The sequence below is a fragment of the Ornithodoros turicata genome, chromosome 4, assembly GCF_037126465.1.
Source record: "Ornithodoros turicata isolate Travis chromosome 4, ASM3712646v1, whole genome shotgun sequence".
Classification (NCBI taxonomy): Eukaryota; Metazoa; Arthropoda; class Arachnida; order Ixodida; family Argasidae; genus Ornithodoros; species Ornithodoros turicata.
The window spans coordinates 34,514,149-34,537,761 of NC_088204.1; the positions used below are offsets into that span (position 1 = coordinate 34,514,149).

General features: G+C 47.1%; 2 long non-coding RNA genes across 11 annotated transcripts; both read left to right on the forward strand.

Annotated features, from left to right (window-relative positions):
- Positions 1–9,589: 9,589 nt before the first annotated feature.
- On the forward strand, positions 9,590–20,529 carry LOC135391421 (uncharacterized). Of its 10 annotated transcripts, XR_010421934.1 has the most exons (7): positions 9,590–10,090; positions 10,876–11,056; positions 13,018–16,766; positions 17,122–17,181; positions 17,242–17,499; positions 17,628–17,709; positions 18,583–20,529. It is a non-coding gene; the product is annotated as an uncharacterized LOC135391421 (long non-coding RNA). The 10 variants fall into 10 exon arrangements; XR_010421936.1 differs by adding an exon at positions 11,216–11,354 and having other exon boundaries at positions 13,018–17,499; XR_010421939.1 differs by adding an exon at positions 11,219–11,354 and having other exon boundaries at positions 13,018–17,499.
- Positions 20,530–20,539: 10 nt separating this feature from the next.
- Positions 20,540–22,130, forward strand: LOC135391422 (uncharacterized). Its single transcript, XR_010421941.1, has 4 exons — positions 20,540–20,653; positions 21,269–21,361; positions 21,484–21,533; positions 21,620–22,130. It is a non-coding gene; the product is annotated as an uncharacterized LOC135391422 (long non-coding RNA).
- The last annotated feature ends 1,483 nt before the right edge of the window (positions 22,131–23,613 follow it).

The window sequence follows — 23,613 nt, forward strand, 5'->3', positions numbered from 1 at the left end:
GTTCCGCAAGACTCATTAAAAAGGACTAGTGTTGTGTTTCAACACAACATGTTGAACTCATGAACCATGCATCATCCTGAGAGCTATAGATCATCCTAAATACAGATGCTGAATTATTTTAAATGTGATAGACGAGCTGTGCGAAGAGGTACCCCAGTTAGGATCTTGGGTACTTGAAGCCTGTGGCACTTTCTGTGGGAAAGGCTTGCCAGACCCTCTTCACTGCACAGGCTGGGATGACCATGATCTTGTTTTTTCCAAGCTTGTGCCATACGCACCTTGCAAACTGGCGATACGCAGTGTATCTGCATCGTCTACACAGATGTACATAAAATATAGTTTAGGCAAATAGGTAACCGGTTACAGTACAGTGTGTGTGCATTGTCATTTCTACATGTACCTGAGAGTAACTGCAGTTTACCTGCCCACACCTTGTACATTACTACACATGCTGTGTTCTTTTAGAACCCAAAATTGTTTTACTTTTCACTGAATCGACAATCAAGAACACTCAATATCGCTAAAAACCTACGCTAAAACCTTATGCACAGGGCAATACATAAAAACGTGACTCAGGACACAGCACACTGACAATTACAAAATTGCCTATATTGGTTTTCTCCAGTTCAGAGTCGTGTACTGTATAGCCTTTTTATGTGCTGCGCCCTGTACTGGAGTTTTTAACGACTCTATTGCAGGACCAAACCAGTTTTGGGCGCCCAAGTTTTAACATCGTTCGACAAGGACACATGTGACTTACTTGTGAATACAGTCGCTCATAGGTTCGCGCTGCCCACGGAGTTCAATATGCGACCTTCAGGACAGTCATATTGAAGAATAGAAGTTGGAAATCTTTGTGGGTTGTAATGCACTCATACTGCAGTCATTCGGCAGTGTTTTCGAGCTCCTTGCCGCACAAGCATTCGATCTCCTTCGGCATTATGACACACCAGCCACACCGGCACCATGAACAGCAAGTGCGCATTAGATATCAGAACACGAAATTTCTGAGAACGTTTACATGTTCGATCACAGTGTGCGTTAAAAAGCTCATCGCTTACCTGAAGACAGGCGACTCATGCTGTTTGCTTCATCTGTAACTGATGTTCGTAGACCTCTAACTTCGTCTCGCATTCGCGGCACCGGCGACGTTTCGAAAGCCTACCGAGCTGTTCAGCACGCAGAATTTTCTTCTCGATGTCTCGATCGCAGAAAGGTCAGAAAGAAGTTCCGGGCTCGAAGTCTCCGCATTTCTGCCTTCGACGTCCATATTGAAGATCGCTTTCCGGACGGATGCCGGCTGCCGGCGCTCTCACAAACTCACTAACAACATAACTTCCGGTCCGGGCGCCCAATGAAACGTGGCCCTCGTGACTTCGTCACGCACACGGAAATTGGCGGATGTCCACTGCAAAGAGGCTAGATTTCGGCCCCGATTGCGCGAGTTGAGGGGGAAAAGCGAAGCCGGTTTTCAGCTCCCTGTTTGGCAAACTTTGCCTCCGCGCACAGCCAAAATATTTCGCGTGTGGCTTGGAGGCATATTATACCTTCGTAATAGATGCAAACGAAATATTTGTCGAACTTCTGGTCAGAGTCCCTTTAACAAATAAGGCAATTCCAAATCTGTACTGAGAATACACCAGCTGGGGCCTAATCTCTAAAGGATGACGCAGTAACTGACAGATGGCGTATTTTTCTTTTCTATGTGATGGCATTTGCGCCGCATGACTGACGTCTAACATTACGCGTCTTGCCTTTACCTGATGCCTTATCCTACCCCTGCAATCTCCTGCTGCAGATAAGGTTGGCACAGCATCCCGGACGAGACATCTTCGGCTTCGTGTGAAACAAGTTGCGCATTGCTTCCGTAACATTCGTATGAGCGAAATGAACAGATGAAATCGCTGCTTTTGAAGGTGGCACCCAGTCGGTGTTGTAACCGATTGTTGCAGTCAATTGCTTTTTCTTTCGCCTTTCGGAAAGTTGTGGTTTGAAACATTGGAACTGCATGCTGAACTGTTCTTGCAGACGGGAGCAAAACGCTCACGCATTCTATGCACGCAGCACTGAACACGAAACCCACCAGGAAGCCTGTACTGGCCTAGCAAATGCTTTGCAGTCGAAGTAAGCAAAACTCACGTTCGTCGTGGGTTCAGTGAAGCCCAGAAATGTACTGGCTCCCTAATAGCGAACTGTTTATCACTTCCCTAATGTCAATCTGCGCAGCAGACGGCTCGGCAGAAGAAACTGGCCGGCTTGGCGGAAGAAACCAAGCCAAATGTCATGCCAAGCCGGAGCACGGGCAGACCACGAATGTGTCGTCGACACAGGGTTTGCGGGCCACAAGACGGAATGTCAGTGAAACTAAAAATTCACTTTTTTGAAAAACCGCGAGGAGTTTGGGATAACTATTTTGCACACATAATCAGTGTTCCCTTATGAACACATCGTGTGAGTACCATTCCATTCTGTAACACTCGAAAATCGGCGTAGCTGAGCTTTAAGGAGTTGTTCGAGTGGACGAAGGGTCTCGGCGCAGCGCGGGATAAAACGCCTGTAGAAGTTAACGAGGCCCAAAAAGCGCCGCAGCTGACGGAGTGACAAGAGGCTGCGGGAACGTCGTAATTGACTGGACCTTTTCTGGTAGCGGGTAGATGTCTTCGGGTGTCACCAAGGAGCCTTAAAACGTGATTTCCTTGAGCGTGAAACGTGTTTTTCGTGAACGTCGAGTTCCTTGTCGCCAAGGAACTCGACAGTTTGCAACCCGAACTCGCATTTCTGAGTGTTGACAACAATTCCGTGGGCTGCGAGACACGGAGGTGATGTTCATGCTCTTCAGGGGTGGAGCTGGTGACTAGCAGGTCATTAATATAAGCGAAGACGAACGGCAGGCCGCGCACGACGCAGTCGATGAACCGCTGGAATGTTTGAGCGGCATTGCGCAAGTCAAAAGGCATGCGCGGGAACTCAAACAGTCCAAACGGGGTGGTGATGGCGGTTTTCTTGACGTCGTCGGGCCCAGTAAACCAAATATGTCCCAAGAATACCCTGGGGAAAAACTGAATTTGACATTTGGATATCCAGAGATGTTCGTGAACGTCCTATTTACGTCCGTGCGACGTTCCTGGGAACATACTTTCTTTCTCATTTTGCAGTCCGGGGGACGTCCTATGAACGTCTCCGTTGGATATCTGGATGTGAATGGGACGTTTACCGTTTCATATCAAATTAGCTTGTATGCTGAGCACTATGCATTATTATTCAGATTTTGTTATCTGTCCACGTTTTAGAAATATTTTTTGATAAATAATCGACATCTTTTGTTTGAGACCACCATGCAACCGCTGTATACAACGCCACGTGACCTGCGTATCCCATTGTATGGGATTCCGGGTATGGGAGACCGCTTGCACTCGCACATACACACATATGTGATATCGAGTAACAGCACTACCTACGGAGGCCTGTGGTGGTCTCTTTTGGCGTACTAGATGGAGCATATACTGAAATGACGATTGTAGGAGTACGTTCAGTACGTGTACAGCGGGATGAACTACGCTTGTAACGGTGAAGACGTCTTGGGAATTAATTAGTTTGCGTGCCAACAACGCCGAAGCGTAACCGTTGATACTTTTGATAACCTTTCTCACAAATATTGTGTTTTTAATTCAACCTATCTTCCATGATGTGATTACTCTGCAAATAAAGGTCTCAAACCAAAATGTTTTTCGCTTTGCTTACGTCACTCCAGTAAGCATCACGTGTCCCAGATATGTGCCCAAAATGCCACACGGTGGGCCAATTCCTTTTACATTATGCAGATGTCCCTGGGAGATACAATGTCCGACGATTTTCAACGTCACGTTGTGGACGTCCAAATAACGTCTGGTGGACCTCCTGGACATAGGTAACGTGTTCGACTTTTCTGGGACGTCCCTGGTATATTTCTGGTTTACTGGGGGCTACCGGAATTTGATGGTACGCCTTCATGAGATCGATCTTGCTAAAGATGGCTGCGCCTTGTAAGTTCACGGTAAAGTCCTCAAGGCAAGGCAGAGGGTAGCGGTCGGGAGTGGTGACTAAATTCAAAGCGCGGTAATCGCCGCAAGGGCGCCAGTCGCCAACTTTCTTAGGCACCATATGCAGTGCCGTAAACCAACTGCTTGAGGATGGAGGAGCGACACCCATTGCAAGCATATGGTCGAATTCGGCACGTGCGATTTTCAATTTTTCTGGCGCCAGACGACGTGGCCGGGCAAAGACTGGTGTGGGTCAGAAGATGTGGATGTGGCGGACTACATCATGGGCCACGGGCTGCGACCAATCCGGCGCTTGAGTTAGTGAAGAAAAATCCTTGAGCAGCGCAGCGAAGGGCGAGGATAAGGCACCGATCACCGTGCCAGTGCCGAATCGCGCGTGATCGTTTTCGTTTATGTCCACCAATAGACCTCTTCCTGTTTGTAAACAAATAACGTCGTAGTGTTCGACAGCGCCACAAATTTGGTAGAGTTGAACTACGCTCGAAGCAAACGGTGAACAAGATCGCGCCCGAAAGCCACGGTCTTGAGGGAATTACGGTGGTTCCTGAAAGGGACGCTACCTTCTGTCCTACCTTTCTTTTAATGGGAGGCAGCGAACAAGTGTCCGTTCGTGGAACACAGCCTTCTGCTTCCGATTTGTTTCAGTTTCAGTCTGTCTACCAGCGTCATGATGACGTTTCTCTTGTAGAGGTCTATTTGAACGCTTTGCATCTTACACCCTGTGGGCGCACAATGGTTCAGCTTCATTTCAATGGCAGCGGTTTCTTACTTCCTGAACAAAATGCTGTCACTGATTGAATATCACGTTTTATGGCAAAGAATGCCACGAAGGAATCGGAGAGAAAGCAAGAAAATTCGTGGACGTGAGTGAAAAGCGAATTAAAAGTAACCTGGAACTTAACTCAAGTTACTTTGGCAACGTTACCTGAAAAAGAAACGAGTTCCACTGAAAGTTACCACAGCGCAAAAGTACCGAGTTAAGTTACAAGTTAAAAAAAAAAAACTTAGTTATAGTAACGAGTTACTTCGAACCCTGTTTTCCTGAGATCGCGTTGGCATTCGCATGTCCGCACAAATCTCTGTGCGCTCCCATGTGTCCGCAAACCCATGTGCGCTCAGCGCTGGGAGTAATGAAGAGAATCCCGCCAGTTTACAAACGCGATCGATGGAATGTGAGGAAAGTGAGATACAAACCAAAGTACGCCAGTTTTACAGCGTCATGTAGTGATATAGTGCAGACCTTCCCCAGATCGCGTCGTTGTCGGCTGCGACATGTGGGGGGTAAGGAGGAAAGCCGCTCGGTTTACAACCGCTATCGGTGGAATCATCGGATTTTTAGTATATAGCCGAAAGCGTACACGATAAGAGCCCCTCTCGCCTCGTCACCACTCACCTCGCCAACCATTTCAGCGATCATAAAATCAATACTCCTCACTCTTCACTAAATTTGTCTACGCACTTTCATCCGGCCTCATTGCACCGCACGCGTTTTTCTTTTTTGCCAGCATCAACGATGACGATAGGCACGCGAAGGAAACATTCTCCTTTATTTTTCTGTTTGGGCGGTCGCATTAGGGAGTCTTACCGGGTCCATTTCCTCCAAACGAAACGACCGACTCTACCGCCGAGCATGCGCTGTACGAATCAGTGAGCAAGTCGTAGGAAGCGCGATTTCGTACGAAAGACCCACAAGTCATTTCGCTGTATTCGGCGAGCACGACCGATCCACGTCGCGAAGCAAGATGGTGGCTGTTTGGAGATGCGGAGTTGCTTTGAGACTGCCAGTCTGCCAGATGTTTACTGCTACCGGCGGTATACAGGATGTCCCAAATACGTGTCACTGAATTATATAAAAAAAAAACTACGCCACGTAGAATTACGCGGTCAACGCGACTTGTTCTTACTAGGTTTTTGCCACCTCTCGGTGTGAATGTCATGTAACTTAGGTTTAATCGTTTAGATTTTTGCGATCTGAACTCGGAAATTTGCCAAGTAAAGGTCACTTTTTTACACCACCAATAGGAACAGCGTGCCCAATTTGCGCAAGTTAATGTATTTGACAGTGACATTCAGGAGCTATCCCATTGGAAAAAATAGCCGAGCGTCTTGCTTTTCGGAACACTCGGGAACAACGCGCGACGACTTTTTCAGCGCAATTGCGGTCAGGCCGACGAAATGAGGTCGCAAACCCAGCCCACGGAGTGATAGTAGCAACTTGACAGTTCCTGAAATTGGGAGAGGGAAGGCATAATCTCAGGGGAAGCTGGACATGATAAGCCATGCCTGTGTTATCTCTTTCTACGATGCTGGTGTGGGCTGGGTTTCCAACCCCCTTTCGTGGAACCGACAACAGTTGCGCTGAAGAATTGGTTGCGCGCTATCCTCTGGGAGATCCGTAGAGCATGATGTTCGGTTGTTTTCCGATGGGATGAGTGAAATGATGTGAATCGGTGGTGGTGATCCGATGATGATTCGGTGATGGACGCGGTCAACGAAAAGTCAGCTGATGATCGATGAAGACAGCAGTTTATTTACAGTATCTACATGGCGTCTCGTAGAGACCAGACTTCAGATTGAAATCCAGAATAAATAACACAAAGAAAACTTCAGCTTTTAATGGTTTCTCGCAGGACTGGTGTCACGTGCTGCCCACGATGTGACATCATATTTTCTGACCAATCAATACATAATTAATCAGGACAAACTCCCTTTCTCAAGTTTTCGTTCAATTGCATCGTCAGGAAGTGACATGTAATGAGCCAGGGGTTACAGAGCTTCCGCAAATCAAATGCAAACGTAGAATCCCACGTACTGAGAGCGAAAGTGTTATAGTTATCAGGAAAAGCGAGCAGGATTAACATACACAGAGGTGGTCGTGCAGCGGCTGCGCCTTTCTTTCGTTGGGAAGTGGGTCGCTCACTCCTGTTTTGGGAGACAGTCACTAAATACAGGTGTCAGAGTATCGTATTCCTTTTACCGTGTATTCACACGAGCGTCTTTTCTGACTGCGCAGCGACTGAAGGAGAAGAAGGAGGTATCAGCGTAATCACCCAATCAACCTACCAACCTTCGGTCGCGGGCGGGGCTTATCGTACAGCAGAATCTAGGAAGCGCGCACATTGTTATCTTATTTTTCGCGAGATATGAAAGAGCTTTGTGCAACATCACTGCTCTCGGCAACTCCGTCCGTCAGAAAGAACCACGCGGATAGTTTGTTCCGGAGGCACAGAATCTGACGACTGACGCGCAGAGCCTTCCGGGAGGACGAAAAAAAAAAAGACACCTTCTATTGCCAATGTGAAGATCGCTTTTGTTTTTATGTAATACACCTGGTAGTGTAACACTCGATTTTGTGGAAACTTGCCGATGAGCAATACCGAAATGTACCATGGAAACATGCCATGTGAGAACAGATCGTTTTTGAAATGAAAAAGAGACACCTGGATGTCGAAGCAACGGTATGTATGTACACCAAAGCACTTTTTGGATCCTCATATTCACGGCGTAGTCGTTGTATCAGTTAAGAACGCGCTAATTATTAATAACGAGTTGGCTGCATGCTCGCATTCCAAACCAAAAGGTATCGACTCAGGATGCTGGTAGTTTCGTTTAAAAACGAGAAAATGTGTGAGCAGTATGTCGCACGCCAGCTAAGCCCAAGGGACTCAAATTTAATCCACGAGCCGGCCACTGCGGAGGTCGCACATATTCATAGTTGTCTTGCATCATAAATTAACGGTGTAATGCTATCATATTTTAGGGCTGTAATTACACAAGCTTACAGGTAGCACCCTGTGTTCACCATCACGTCTTGCAGTGCGCTCGCGGGAGGCCACTGTGTGCATACATTGTGTCCTTACCAGCATCAACGAGGACGAACAGTTGTAATAAAGGGAGCCAGTTTTCCTCGGTTTCACTATTTTTGCGTGTTTGCCATCCATCGCAGCCACAAAGTTTGGGAACTGCCACAGCGCTTCAAAGTAACGTGTTTAAAATATGGATAAAGCTAGTGCTGAAAATGCAACATATTGACGAACTTACGTTATAGCGTCTCGCTTTGCTATAGCATTATTTCGTAATTATTCACTGAGGGACCTTCTTATACAACGCGATATGCAAAAAGTGCGAATTCGTTTCGAATAAATTTCGTTTTGTTCCATAATTTTATATGTATGGATGGGACGGTAACGTACCCCCACACCAACCCACCCACCCACAACCCCCACCCAAAGAAAAAAAAAAAAGAAAGGAAAATATGAGGAAAGATCATAAGGGTTGTTTGAGTGGGAGAGGATCTATTCCAAGAGAGGTACTTCTCCCGTTCTAATTGCACTACCAACGGTGCGGGTTCATGGTGGTGAATTCTACTTCACCATGCCACCGGTATATGCGATGAACATTTTACTGCAATGAGTAGTGTACGAAGGCAGAAGACACAAAAACATGGCCTGTCCAACGCCTAAAGCAATGGGGTCAATGAAACGCAGGAATTGGAAGCTCCCAGAGGAGGGGATCGTACCTGAACCATCCCATTTCTGCACTCTAAAAACTAAACTTCAGGGCATAGCAGGCTATGCTCCAACCATGGCCACGAGCGATAGGGTCATCGCTTCTGATTCGAAGAGAGAGGAGGGCGAACGGTTTTTTGCGTCACTTATAAGTTATCATATATCCGAACTGACACACGGGAGGGGGGGGGGGGTTATAACAGGATCGGCTCGCCGTTGTTTTCCACACAGAAGTGGGCGTCGTCACGACTTTAGCAAAAAGAAGAAAATAAGCAAGCCGGTTGGAGGATAGAGGAGGTGCGTAGAGGGTGCATGAGTTCGTCGGGGGGAGCAAACTGTTAGATGGGTCTTTGAGCAAGACCTGCCTTCTGCAGAAAGGGACAAGGTTTCTTGCTTTAGCAGAACGTGCGGCTACCACATACACTACCACACACACTCACTACTACTACAACTACCAGTCTACCACACACACACACACCATTGAGACAAAAAGGTCCCACTCTGTCTTCCAATCACAAGTGAGCCCTATCATTCGCGGCAACGGTTGGCGCAGAGTGTGCTATGCGATGAAGCTGTTTTTACTGTGTTCTAAAGGTGCGACCTTTACACCACAGCCGTCTCTGCTTTACATCACACTCATCACCGTCACACTGCTGCGGAGTCACAGTAGAAAACGAAGACACACAGCCTTCATAGCACTCTCTCCTACACTCTTTCCCGCTCAGTCTTATTTCCGAACGCTTTATGCATTTAGAGGCATGTTTAAGCACACATAATTCGAAGGAACCTGTTGCAGATGGGTTAAGGCAAAAAGATCACTGGCTAGTATAATGTCCCGCATATTCGTCTCTATACTCTCCTTATGCGCTTTGCTATGCGGAGCAGAATGTATTCAAAAGCCATAGAGATAATCTAGTAGGATTCTAGAGAACGGAGTTCGCGCACCACCTATAGGCTCCTCCTGATACCACCCGTGCGCCGCCAAACTTTTGGCATGGACAATGTTATCCAACGAGTTTTCCCCGCCCAAATACGGCGGAGCTTTGCAGTTTGTGGGCCACACTGGGATGTCACGTGACAAGAGAACAGCTGCTGCCCGGAATCCGCAACGATGTTCTGAGAATCACAAGTGTGGGTCGGTCTGGGCAAGTTTTAAGGCAAACAGAGTACTTTTTAGCGTTCACGGAAACGTTGCTCTGCGGTTACGAGACTGATATCGCATCGAGAAATGCTGTGGATCATATTTTTGAGAGATACGGGCGCCGCGAAGGTTGCTATGTACGGCGGGCGTGAAGGAGGAATCGCCCATGTCGAGGTTCGAAAAATTCAATTATCTCACGTGGGTACTACAGGGCACTGAGAGCTTTAAAACAGAGAATGGACGCAACATGCCGTGCAGTCCGTGCTTGTTTCCCACCGTGGCCACAGATCATGTTACGATGCTACAGCTGGAATGTGGATCGTCATTGTACACTGAGGCGTAATCTCAAGTTGGCGTGATGTCGAGGAAACCACACTGTGCAAGACGGGAACTGGATAAAGGTGCCCAAGATTTCTCTATTATATTGCACATGTACCCACATGCACTGCAGATAAGCTATGTAATACATAGCACGATACAAAATTTTGGGAATACCAGAAGAGTATCAAAATACAAAGGAAGGGACTCAGAGCCTGTGTATCAATCACAGGGTGTTTGCTCTAACGTGTCCAGAAATTATATTTAAAGCGAGCGATAAAAGAAAAGCAAGCGGCACTTTTCTGATACTTGACTAAGAAACAGGTACTGCTTCATTAGTAGCACTTGTTTCTTAGTCAAGTAGTTGAAAAGTAGCACCCGTTTCACTTTTATCGCTCGCTTTAAATAAAATTTCTGTACACGTTAGAGCAAACACATTGTATACATAAATATATTAATGTAACCACTCGTACAAGCAGAAAACTGCCTCACAATGTAACTAGTGAGGCACTTAAAACATTGTATCAACATGGAAATACCAAAACATAGAATATTTAAAAGCACAGAATAAAATATAGAGTGCGCATAGAATATTTACAAGAATGTGCGAAAATTGCCAAATGCCCTTCATAGTTGCACAGCACACCTACTGGTTACGAAACAAAATCTGTTTCGTGAGCATTTGCCTTACTTGAACACCACGATTTGCCACAGTAACCCTGCGCGCATGTTCCCTCAGCCTGACGTTTGTGTATCTCTGTAGTGTTACCTTTGCAAGAGAGATAATATGGCTGGGCTCATCAGCATAGTGCTTACACCTCGGCAACTTTTCACCATGTTTAGCAATGAAATAGTTGAATGATTTCAGGACAATGTTGGTTACTGTGAGCTCTCTGCACTTGGACTGCTCAAGCCGGAATATTTCTTCAGCACAACAAAGAAGCCGTTGTACAAAGGAAGATGGCTTCAACAGACCACCATTGTCCCTAAGGATGATCAGAAGGCTTGACGTGTCATCATCAAGAAGGGTATCAAGGCACCCATCACATGTGAGTTTTGCTGACACTATTCTGACGACAAAACCCCCAATGTACGCTACAACGTCCTCGCTGAATCTGCTTACGCTGAACGCGCCGACGAGACACCGTAGTCGTGATCAATAGCATCAAGGAATGTGCTAAGGTTGGTTTCTGCCTGGGTTTCCTCAGTAGAGCTGCTCTGTGAATCTTCTTCTGATGCCTGCTGCCGTGGTCTACCCTGGTGAGACAAGGTCTCAATGCCCTCCAGGCTGGGAGATATGTTGGCTGTACTGGGAGCTTGAACATCAGCATGCAGCAGCAATTTTCGGTAGGCGTACCTAAACTGTGACGCGGAGGGATTGTTGTTCCAGCCTCCCCTTTGTCGTATACAGCTGAAGAAAAGTTCGAGGTGGTCTTGACTCAGCCGATACGTTGTGATGTACCTGTAGGAAATATATTTCTCTCTTGCCATGTCCTCATGCTTTTTTTTTCACTTACTTGCACGCGTCGTTCTGGAAGAGTTCCTCCGCAAGTTCTGCTATGCTCTTTAGTGTAAAAGCAAGGCTTATCACGGACATGCGACGACCGTGCTGGGTGACTGGCACGCCATAGGATAAGTGTAGCGTCATTAACCTTGAGGATAGCTTTATCATCTTTTCCTTCTGTTGTGTTATGGAGGAGCTCCGCAACGGTGCCTTGAACCCAGTCGCTACGGGGCTATGTGAATTTAGTATGTCGAATGACCTAGAAAAAAAATGTCAGGACAGTAGCTATCAGAAGGGGTGGAAGTTCCTTACTGATCCACATCTGTGATGAACCTCACAGTGCCCTCGCTGCCCTCAAAATCTGTAATTCCTAGCAGTCTGCAGAAGTCGAGCGCTTTGCTCACTGACGAGCTGAAGGTCTGAGCAGCCAGTCTAACCTTCATAATTTGGCGGCGGAACTCAACATGTGCTCTAGTTAGCTTGTTGGCGGCTCGAAGTCCTTCGGCCTCTTGGGACTTCTGTAGCTTTTCAATGAAGTCCCACCTGATGGTCTGGGAATAGAGAAAATTTGTTGAACTTGTGTGTGCTGCATTGTACAGATATACAGATATTGTTAAATCTCACCCCATAGTAGCTACTGTGCAGCACTTTGTGGTCTCCCACTAGATTTCGAAGCAGCTTGAGGCCATGAGCCGCATCGAAGATTAGATGGACTCTCTTCTCCTTGTCACAGGGGTGTGGGAAATGCGTCTTGAAGTCCTCTGTGCTGTCGACATGTATTCGACACCCCAGGAGGCGTCCCATCATTACGTTTGACGACAAGCCGTCGCACACTACTGCTACAACCTCTAGGCCGCAGTCCGTTATTGTTGTTATGGCTTCTGTCAGGAGGTTTTTAAGAATTTCGCCCGTTAGTCCTTTGTTGAGAAAGTACCCAAAGGGTATCTTCCATGGTGATGCCACACCCACTACCATGAACACAAGTGCATCACCCGCCAGTGGTGCGTCATCAGTTTCGTGTGGAGTGTGGGCCTCCCCGAAATCTACAAACCCAATGAGGCGCCCTGTGGCTTTGTCGACTTCGCATTTTTTTCTTATGCTCATCCCGTCGAGCATAATGGAACACAGCTTGTCCCTTCGCTCACTGTTCTGGTGTTTGGTTTTCAGATGATCAAGCACCTCTTTAGTGAATCCCGGCCACGCTCCTACGACCTTTGACCACTGACGAAGAGTGTCAACTGCTGGCATAGGAAACATTTTTGCCACATAGTTGTAGGCCCGGGGGGAATAGAAGTGCAGAGTCATGGCGAACTTTCGTGTCTCCTGAGAATACCTACGGCCCATTTTTGAACGTTTCACATTCTTTTTCCATTCTTCGATTATTTCTTTGGGCAGTTCACCAAAAGATTCAATCCTGCTCTGTGCTTCTTCTGCCAGTAGGTGTTTCTGTTTCAGTTCTGCAATCAGATCTTCCAGCTTCTTTATTTTTGTGTGTCTTCTTTTCAGTGTCATCTGCAGACGGCGGCGGACTGCACTCAAGTGAAGATTCCTCTGCTTTAGTTGCCGTACACTTGACCTGGGAGTTGTTTTGCTCTGGTACGCATGCTCTTTCCGAATTCCTGTGCTTTTTGGTGTGGTGGGACTCTCAATATTCGTGTCACCTTGTGATACCTGCAGTATGCACAAATTACAGAGCACACGTCTAACAGCGAAATGTTTCATAAAATGTACCTTTCGCCTTTTCGGTGTTCCCTGTTCCTGAGGTGTACAGGTCACTGTTTCGGAGCAGACATTTTCAACACTTTCAGTGTCAACTTCTGGGGATGCACTTGGCTGGCTTGATTTGTCTCCTCCCATGTGTGATGCTTGTGATGGGGATTCTTGCCCAGTCTCGTGAGTGTCAACCAAGACAGAGGTCTGTTAAAAGTGCAGTAAGGTGAAGCTTGTTTTGGCTAATGATGCCCACAAAGTTTTTTCGTTTTTCTTACTTTCATGTTAGCACCACGAAGCAACTATGGCTATGAGCGGCATGATGCCCATACTGAAGAGGAAACGTGATCGTGTATTTACCAGTTTGTGCTTCCTTGGGAGTCTACAGTAGGGATGCTCCTCATGAAGCTGCATTGGCATATGTACCTGCATAACAATTTTTGTAAGGCTAAATTTTTTACATCATGTTTGGCCGTGGTTGAATACTTTCTCTAAAATCTTTCTAGCATGGAGTCACAAGTGAAAACTGCTCCTTACAGGGGATGCAGCAGGTGTAAGAGGATTGGCTGGCCGATCCAACATCGTACTGCATCCTGCTTCATTGTCCTGTAGAAACAAACACGGAGTCAGCATAATAACACACATGGAGAGACACAAAGAGTATGGCTGACTGATGTTCATGATTACTGTAATCGACAAATATCAAGCTGATGAGGGTATGCTTTCAGTGCATAAACATGAAAAGCAGGGAGCACCTATATTAATTACCAAGTAAAGCTTTCTCGTTCTACATTGCAATATGACATTCCATTGCTTTGATTTTGTAATGATGTAGGATACAGTCATGGGCATGCACACAATGCACCCAAGGATGTTTTCATTTTCAATGAATTTCATTTGTTTTGAATTTCATTTGTATTGACTGTATTGGCACTATGCAATAAAGTGTATTTGGCGCTATACTTGCCTGAGATGTGCTTGGCACTACTCCATTTAGAACAGCATCCTTTTTTAACATGCTCAGGCGATATCCAGACATAAAGCTGCTGGCGTCGAAGTGCCGGGAACAAAGTTTCACATGCCGCGTAGGAACGAAACCCTGCATTCCTAGGTCCTCCAGCCATCTCGAAAGCAAGTCCGGGTTACGCAGAGGAAAGCTGTTGGATGATAACGCAAGGAACATATAATAACAACAGTACGGACTTTTCCGGACGCTTGCCGCCAGTTGCGTTTCTCTGCACGCATGCGGGAAAAGGCGGTTTAGCTTGTATATATGCCATTGAAGGTCGTCACAAATTGGGTACGCTCTTTAATACTTACGAATGAAACGTCACGCCGCAGGATTTGCTGTATCTGACTTTGCACTTCGCGCAGCTAACCGGCATTTTCGGCTGCCTGCGAGCATGGACGACGTATGGCGGCGACAGTACCAAGATGAGGGAGGGGAGGGGAAACCGAAACCATTCGTTTCACATGCACACAAAAGTGACAGGTGAATGACAAAAAACAGGCAGATGATTATTGGCAAGCTCTTATTGTGCCTTTATTCTTGTAATGTACATGACAAACACATCGCATACACCGTATGAAGCACGTCACACAATAAAAACGTCCGCCAAACTTAGCGGAGGGACACCCGAGAGGAAAGCAACAGACTCCATGCCAAAAGTATGTCGGCGGCGCTGCGGTAACACTTCTCCGGGCTAGTCCGACCCCCGTGTATTCAAAAGCGGCCGCATCCATTCTCAAAACCTTGCGGTAGGCACATGGGTCCTCGTGTCGTAGCTCCCATAAAGGCTATTTTGCAGACCGTGCTCTTTCCTCAACATCCTTCCTTAACCACTTCTTTTCGTGGCAGCATTCACTATCGTCAGTGAGAACAGCAAAAGCCACCAATCTTCGCTTTCTTTCGTCCATTGCGTACCAAGCGCCGTGCACATAAAATTAATGCTGCAACCTACAACCGCAGCGCGAACGTTATCCCAGGCATCTGAGCTGGCAGCACATTTGAACACTATCAGTGTAGGCATTCCAGAAGGGCGTAGCCTCAGCGCCTTATCATTTACCCTCTCGCTCCTTCAGTCGCTGCGCCGTCAGAAAACACGCTCGTGTGAATACACGGTTATTTGCCGCCGCCACCAAGTCTGCCTGGCGAGTGGACGAAACTGATCACGTGGGAGGTGCTTCCGAGAACTAGCAGGAGACGTTCGCAATTTTGGTTTTGGTCGAGCAGCCTGTGAACTCGCCCACTGTATTTCTAGTGTCTTGCGCGGTTTTTGCTCTGCTATCGTCAATTTCGTAGACGGCACCGAAGTGCAAGTCGTACGCGATGCCTGTGTGTGCAGTACACAGCTGTACAAGCCGCACAAAGGATGGAATCCGCGTATTTCGGTTCCCAATAGGCACCAGCTCAGGGCACCGGTTGCGACAGTGGATTCAAATCGTCCGCAAGGATGGCTTCACACCGACGGCTTCACACCGACTGTGTACTCACGCATGTGTGAGGTAAGCATTCGTTAACATGTTACGCGTCCGTGAATTGATGTTTCTCTATTTAGGATGGTGAGTTGTTCAACAACATACTGCCCATAGCTAAGCCTAGCCCTTAAAACTGTGAAAAGTTGTTGCCGTAACCAGTCTTCTGTTCCATTTTGCACCGCTCTAGAAACATTTTGAAGTGGACCAGTTCGAGAAGAACAGAGCAGACGGCAGACTCGTTTTGAAATGGAACGCCGTGCCAACAATCTGGGGCGCGTTGTCGGCCAAGTCATCGCGACGTCGCTCGCATTCGCAGCTCGTCATCGTCACTGCGACGCTGGCAGGATGACAATACCCTCCCAGCCGCCAACAACACCATTCCAACGCAACGCCATTCACCTCCTCTCCTGCCCTCCTTTCCGCGACGCTCCAGCGACATTACTCTTGAAACCCGACGCTTGTTTACCGGTGCAAAAACTAATTCCTTCTTGCGTATCAAGCATGTTCTGAACTTGATAACACATAGCTTTTCGTTTTGTAAAAAAAACGTTAAATTTCACACTCTAATTAAAAGTCAGTAACACAAAATATGTTGCGGATACGATAAGTCGGCCAATGACGTGTTGCTAAGGGTCGTCTGCTCCCTGCTTCTTTGTGTGAGTCGGCGCGCTGTGCGGAAGCTAGATAAAAAGTTCAAACAAGCCTGGAAAGCTAGTCATTTACGAAGATTTGGTAAGTTTTGCAATTTTATAAGTATGATGAACCTTACTGGGCGATTTTATCGCTTCCCTAATCGTCACGGATGAAAATATGACCATGTTCAACTACTTTCGCATTTCAGAAGTATGGCAATGTCGGAGGCTCAGAAGATGCAGTTGCTTGCGTTCATGGAACAATACCCTGAGCTGTGTAATAACCGTACGTTCCAGCAAGGGGAAACCAAGCAGGACCGAAAGAAAAAGTGGGACGATATCGCGTCGACCCTAAATGCCCTAGGAGGCATTGTGAAAAACGCTGGCGGGTGGCAGGTACTGTGGAGAAACTGGCGGTACCGTGTCCGCAGAAATGTACGGGCGAGTATCTGCAGCATCACGGCGACTGGTGGTGGAGGTGGCATGGAATTACGCGAGGGGACAGAGCCTGGGGAGGAAGACGTGGCGCGCGTTGTGGACGTCGCGTCTTGTCTCCATGGTCTGGACTCTCGCGTAATGGCCTTGGTTGGCTGGGACACGGTGGTAGGGATTGCTGGTGGCGCAAACCTTACCGAAGACGGCGAACTGCTACCACCAGTGTACTATGTCACATTACATGTGCTCCATGTCAAACCTATCTGCGGTGAACTTTTATATTGCATGATTACTGAACAGAGATAAAATAATTTCATCATGTACTTAATAGCATGCAAACTGTACGATTTTGCAGGCCCCTCCCCAACCAGCAGAGGAGGCCACAATCTCGCATCAAGAGGGCCGTGTACCTGTGGTATGCACACCAATCATATATTCCCAATTCAAAGACCGCTTTTTTTTACCGCTTTTACAGGACACCGTTCCTGAAAGAAGCACGCCAGTGCCCAATCTGGCTAGTCCCCAGCCAGCAACCTCCCGCCCCGGTGTCTCCATCTCGGTCACCCCCACCATGGAGGATGCAAACCCGCCACAAGGTGCCACAGCTACTCAAATTCGTGTGGAACGACCACGAGCGTGCCGCAGAAGGCGTAGGAGGGTTCCACCACCTGTTGCGAACCAAATCATTGAAGTGCAGGAGAGGTTGGTGACCCAAGTGGCGCAGCTGCGTGAGGTGAAAATGAAAATTCATCTATACTATTCTAGTTTCCTAATTTTGTTAGTTACCTTCCTCATAATCAGGGCCATTGTGCCGCCAGTGTCACACACACAAAAAAATTAAATCAGACTTTCTGTGTGCAGCTCCTCACACCACTGGTCGGGCCCCTGACAGAGCTCGTCACACATATACTAAACAGGGAACGACAAAGGGACACGTAAGCACGTAAGTTCCCACTTTGGTAGTCATTGTAAGATAAGGTGCGATACTAATACATCTTCATGTTGATGTACCAAGGTAGAGTAGTAATTGGGAAACGGAAAGAATTTAGATGTTACAGACAAGCAGTAGAAAGCCTGCAAACACATCTTTATGCTTCGCCCCAAATGTACATATGGCTATAGAAAAACGCACGCTAAAAGGGGTCCATCCTGAATTCAGTGGAAGCCAACCCACCTCTCCTAAGTTGTGTGACATTTCAACAGCTCCTGTGTATGTATAATAACAAAGTTAGAGCACATCGAAGCCATTTTGTGTAAGCACACTGTTTATAGGTTTGTTTTTCGAGTATGGCTGGATTCGTGACTCTCCAGTTCTACAAATCAAAATTCAATATACAAGTAGCACAAAAAATTACACAGCAATAAGCATACTGAACTGAAAATGACTTATACCAGACCAAAACAAGCTTTTAGTTATGTTGATAAAGACTCCATGTTCTTTTCACGTTTTTCTAAAAGTATCTGTGTACAATTCTCTGCCGAAAGCGCATTCCCTGTGATGTGAGAGTCTCACTCTCGCTGGTAGGGTCATTCCCTGTTTCCCAATCCTCGTCATCAGTTTCCTCAAGGTCGCTGTTGTTTTCTGCAGCTACTGCTTCACTCTCCTCTGTTGGTTCGGGCAAATTGTAAGCAAGGCACATATTATGAAGAACAGCACATGCCGTAATAATGTTGCAAGCGCGGTCCGGTGCAAAATGCAGTGTGCGGTAACGTTGCAGACATCGAAATCTCATCTTGAGCACACCAAAGCACTGCTCAGTTCGAACTCTAGTGCTGCTGTGAGCCTTATTAAAAGCTTCCTCCTTTTCTGTTGCAGGACTCCGAAACGGGGTCAGGAGCCAGGGCTCGAGGGGGTATCCGTGGTCACCTGTGAAGAGAGCAGGAAGACGAAATGTTATCCGTTTCATACTCATCATTTAACCAAGTTCCTTCTTTGTGATTGTACTTGTCACTGCATAAATGTAAAAGTGGGACAAAAAAATGTTTTGTAACAGTTATTGCAACTAATACAGTTGAACTATTAAAAGCATCACACTTGCCAATCACAAATCATCACAAATGCCAAAAATATTGTACATTTTTGTCTATCTTCTTCAAAATGTTTCTCAGCCCTTTCACTGTTTGCATCAACAGCAACAATGTGAATGATGATGGGATGAGGTGTTTGCATCACTTTCTATGCTACTTACACATATAGGTATCCCAGCTTTGCGTACTATTCATTTTTGTGTGACGACATCCTTAACTCATCCAACAGCCATTCTCCTTCTGCGAAAAGGGCTGAAGCTCTCTGACGAAGCCTGCACATGCTCCAGATGGCAGCGTCGTGACAGCTTCCTGGGTACCGTGCATTTATGTGCAGTATTCGACGGTTGGCGTCACACACCTGCCAATATGAAACTCTGTTCATACCGTTACTTACTCTGGAGTTATTGCATAACCTTAGAAGTACATAATCTAATTCAATTCACTTCTGCCTACCCCTAGCACGTTCAATGCATGGTACCCCTTATGGCTGTAATAATTGCCATCGACAAAGCGTGGGTCCCTAGTACTTGGCGCAATGATTGCGATGACTGTGCCATCAACAGCACCTGCAAGAAACTTCCCATTAAGAACAGAAATACAACATGGGTGCATGCATTTACGTCACATACCAAGGCAACCGGGCAGGCATTTTATGTCGTAGAACCCACGCTTCACAGCAAGCTTCTCGTCTGGTGTTGTAGGAAAACGTAGGTATCTTGGTGCCAGGTTCTTTATGATCGCCCAGCTTACATCATGAATTGCTTCCGACACGGGTCGCTTTGTTGTGCTGAAGTATTCTTCATGCGCAATGTTATCGAGGAACGCACCCGTCGCATAGAACCTCAGTGCCATCAGTACTCTCTGTTCCACAGAGAGTGTAGTGGAGCGCCATTGCTGCGCTGTAAGAGGAACAGTGTCTTGGCATAAAGCAATGACTAATCTCGCTTTTAAGTCGCGCGACTATCAAAGTTTGTGCGTATGCCACATTACACTCCTTATTCCACTTGTGCTCATGTATCTCCTTCTCTGTTACATTTATAATGCACAAAATTTGTTTAGAAGGCGATGACAACAACCTCGGTTCGAATGAAAAAAAAAGGAGGTGATACGTAAGTCGCTTCAAGTCCTCCGAAACGGCGCTGCACACCTCTCGTACTGCATCTTTGGAGAGCCGAAAGTGTGCAACAAACTGATCGTCTGAGAGGGCCGCCAGTGCGTCAACGTGAGGACGAAATACGCGGATGACTTCTTCTTCACATATGCCAACATCAGCGAGGAAAGCGTAGAGCTCCGCCATTTTTCTGGGTTGGCGACGCTCACTGGCGACGAACGACGCGAAGATTTCCGTCGTCTGTCACCCTCACCCCGGTGACGGTTACCGAGGAGCGCAGTGACGGTGTGAAAGAGGCCAGCAACGCCGCTTTAACTGCACGTGACGACGAGGGTCACGTGGACGCTCCGTTGCTCTGGCAACGGCGATGAGCTGTGATCACCGGAGAATGCCAACAACGCGCCCCTGGCTGCCAAGCGACGTTGTGAATGGAAGTGACGGTAAGTTATCCCCTTCCGCGACGTGCTCGAGCGCTAACAAACTAGATATTCATCACGACCAAATCTGTTGATAAGTGACTGTGCAGAGAACTTGGCCTCTCTCCCTGCTTCTCCTGACCATGGTGCTGAAGCAGCCAAGAATGAGAGCTTCATTCATGGTATGTTCAATTTGTTGGGTATCCGTACAGGTGTCTGCTTGTGTGATAACGCTATATGATAGTGTTTAATGACTCTAATGCCATCACCTGCAGGTGACATTCAGCCTACATGCACCCTAGCGCGTCCTTGCCCTGTCCAAAGTCTCCCATGTAAGAGTTCACAGTATCACGGTAAAAAGAGTGCATGTACAGGGTTCGCTAAGATAAACTTTGGGGTTTGTAACAAAGATAAAACAATAACAGTGTCGGAAAGCTAAAATAGACGAGGACATATTATGCCCCAAAATTGTATGTCCATAATGCTGCTTGGTCTGTTTCTCTGCGGATAAATCATAAAAACTAAAAAAACGCTGCTGCCTAAATGGCTATACCTGTGTTTCAGCTTCTTTCCGTCAGATAGCGAAATGGTAGAACGCGGCGTTGCACAGTACGACCCTGCATTAAGTTCCACTTGTTCACTTGGTTTCGACGTCGTCTGCTGCGTTCGACCGTTTCGCCATGTGACGGAAAGGAGCTGAAACACAGGTATAGCCGATTAGGCTGCGGTGGCTTTCTAATTTTCACGATTTATCCTCAGAGAAACGGATCAAGCAGCATTATGGACATACAATTTTTGGGCATAATACTTCCTGTAACATCTACTTTAGCTTTCCGACACTGTTCTTATTTGTTTTATCTTCGTTACAAACCCCAAGGGTTATCTTGGCGAACCCTGTGCATCTTAGTTGCTTCTTTCTGAAACTTGCAATGTCACTGTGTGTGCAGGTCCTGTAGAGCAGGGAGCATTAGCGTTACCACCCCACAATGCTGTCCCCCACATGGCGCTTGGAGTGTGCACTCCTGCAGCGGATACTGAAGGTAATTGCCACTTTGTGTAGTTTGTAAAGCAGTGTCCTTTGATGTTTGCGTGTTGGTCTCGACTGCAACATTGTTCATCAGACATTATTGCTCCTGGCCTTATTGATAATTATTGTTCCTAGCCTTGGTGGTGACGTTGAGGTGGCTGAGATCCATGAGGAATCCTTAAATGGTAAGAAAACTTCAAATTTTTACATTACGAGACACGGCACACAATATGTATTGATCACGCTCAACGGTCTTTTTCTTGTAATTCAGACTCTGTTGCGGGCAGTCTGGCGTCAGCGTCATTTCTGTCTAACGATGGAGCACCTCACATGGAAGGCACAACATCTGAGAGTGTCTCTGTCTCCCCAGAGAGCGCCACGGTAGCGGAGCAACAGCGCAAGCTGCCGTTGGCTTACAAGAAAATTGCGAAGTTGGAGAATGAGCTAGCAGCTCATTTAGGACTCCTTATATCATAATAGTGAAATATGTTCAGGCAGTTTTGATGACTATTGATGCTTTCGGTAATAGGTGACCCACGCACAAGGCTGGCGGATGACCAGCTGACCTCGATCAAGAATGGGGACATGAGAGAAAACAGACGGAGCGCTGGTACGCTCGAGATGAGCCTGAAAATTCGTCTTGCCTGTGGTAGACGAGGATACTCGTATGTCAGGGACAACCATCTTCCTCTTCCATGCGAACGGACCCTACAGCGGAAAATTGAGGATATCAAGTTCAAGCCAGTATCAGTGGACGTGAAAGACTAGGCGAGGAGTCACGGAGTCAGGGCAGATACGATGCGGTATGCATTTACAGCTATATAGGATAAGGGGATCAAGTGATTGTGAGGTGAGGTGGGAGGGGAACCGTGACAACATCGTCATCGTTTGAGAAAGTTTTAACATTGGAAAGCCTGGTAACATTTGCTGAAGGACAAAGCATAGTTTCCTGGCCTAAACACTTTCAACTCTCATTTGTAACAGGCACACTGGATGAGCTTTTCCCAGCACTTGCGTGTGAAGCGTCGACGATGCTGCCCTGTGAGCGTCACTGTGTCCTCCTTCTGGATGTAATGCAACTCACACCAGGGCTGGACTTCGATGCAAACACCCAAAGCGTAATCGGGAACCCGACCATTCCGTCTTCCCAAACATCTGAGGGAACTTCTGTGACATCCACTTCAGCTGACGTGACTCTTGCGACACATGGCCTCGTCTTTATGCTGGCAGGACTATCCAGCAGGTGGAAGTAAAACTATTGGATATCAGTCTTCAGGTATTTTGCAGCTTCTCTTCATTTTAAATCATGTCATGAAAATGCCCAGTATTGCTGAGCATTTCACTCAACATGCACCACTTGTAATTTTGTAGGAAATTCTGTCTCAGCTGATGCGCTGAGAGACATGGTATTTGACATCATCTCGAAGTGCGAAGATATCGGGATCTCAGTGGATGCAGTTGTGTCCGACATGGGACCGTGCAATCAGGCTCTTTGGAGAAAGTGTGGAATTTCGTCTACCCGCAGCGGCGAGATCGTTGCCTCGTGTACACACCCATGTGCAGGAGACACCGACCGTCGGCTATTTTTCCTGGCAGACGCTGCGCACATACTCAAAAACATTCGAGCACTTCTGGTCAGGGGGCAGTGCGTGTACCTGCCAAAAGAAATTGTGGAGAAGCACAGGATACCTACAACTGAGGTATTGCATTTTCCTTTTTAATTTTTGTGCGTGTCAGGGAGCATTTCCTGACATGGCATGTCCTGTTGATCTGTGTAGGTGTCCATCAGGCATGTCAAGAAGCTGGCAGAAATTGACGAAGCCTTGTGTCTAAACCTTGCTCCGCACCTCAAGCCACGCTTCCTGGACAACAAGCACTACGATAAGATGAATGTGTCATCAGCTGTGGGTGTTCTAAACAGAGCAGTGTCGGCAGGCATCAGATTGCTCGTCGAGATGGGAAGACTGCCACGTGAAGCCACGACCACTGCGTGGTTCATCGAGCAGGTTCACCGCTGATTTTCCCTGATGACTGCACGCAGCTTTAGCATAGCGATGAGCCATGCCAAAGAGGATAAGCATGAGGTGGCAGTAGGTTTCCTTAAGCGCTTTGCAGACCTCTTCAGAAACATTTCCATCTATGCACCAAACCAGAAAGTAGCATTCAAGCCGGTGCAAGCAGGAGTGCTCGTGGCAACAACAGCTGCTCTGGAGATTCAGGAGTACCTGCTACGTAAACACGGGTTCAAGTTCGTCCTCCTCAGTC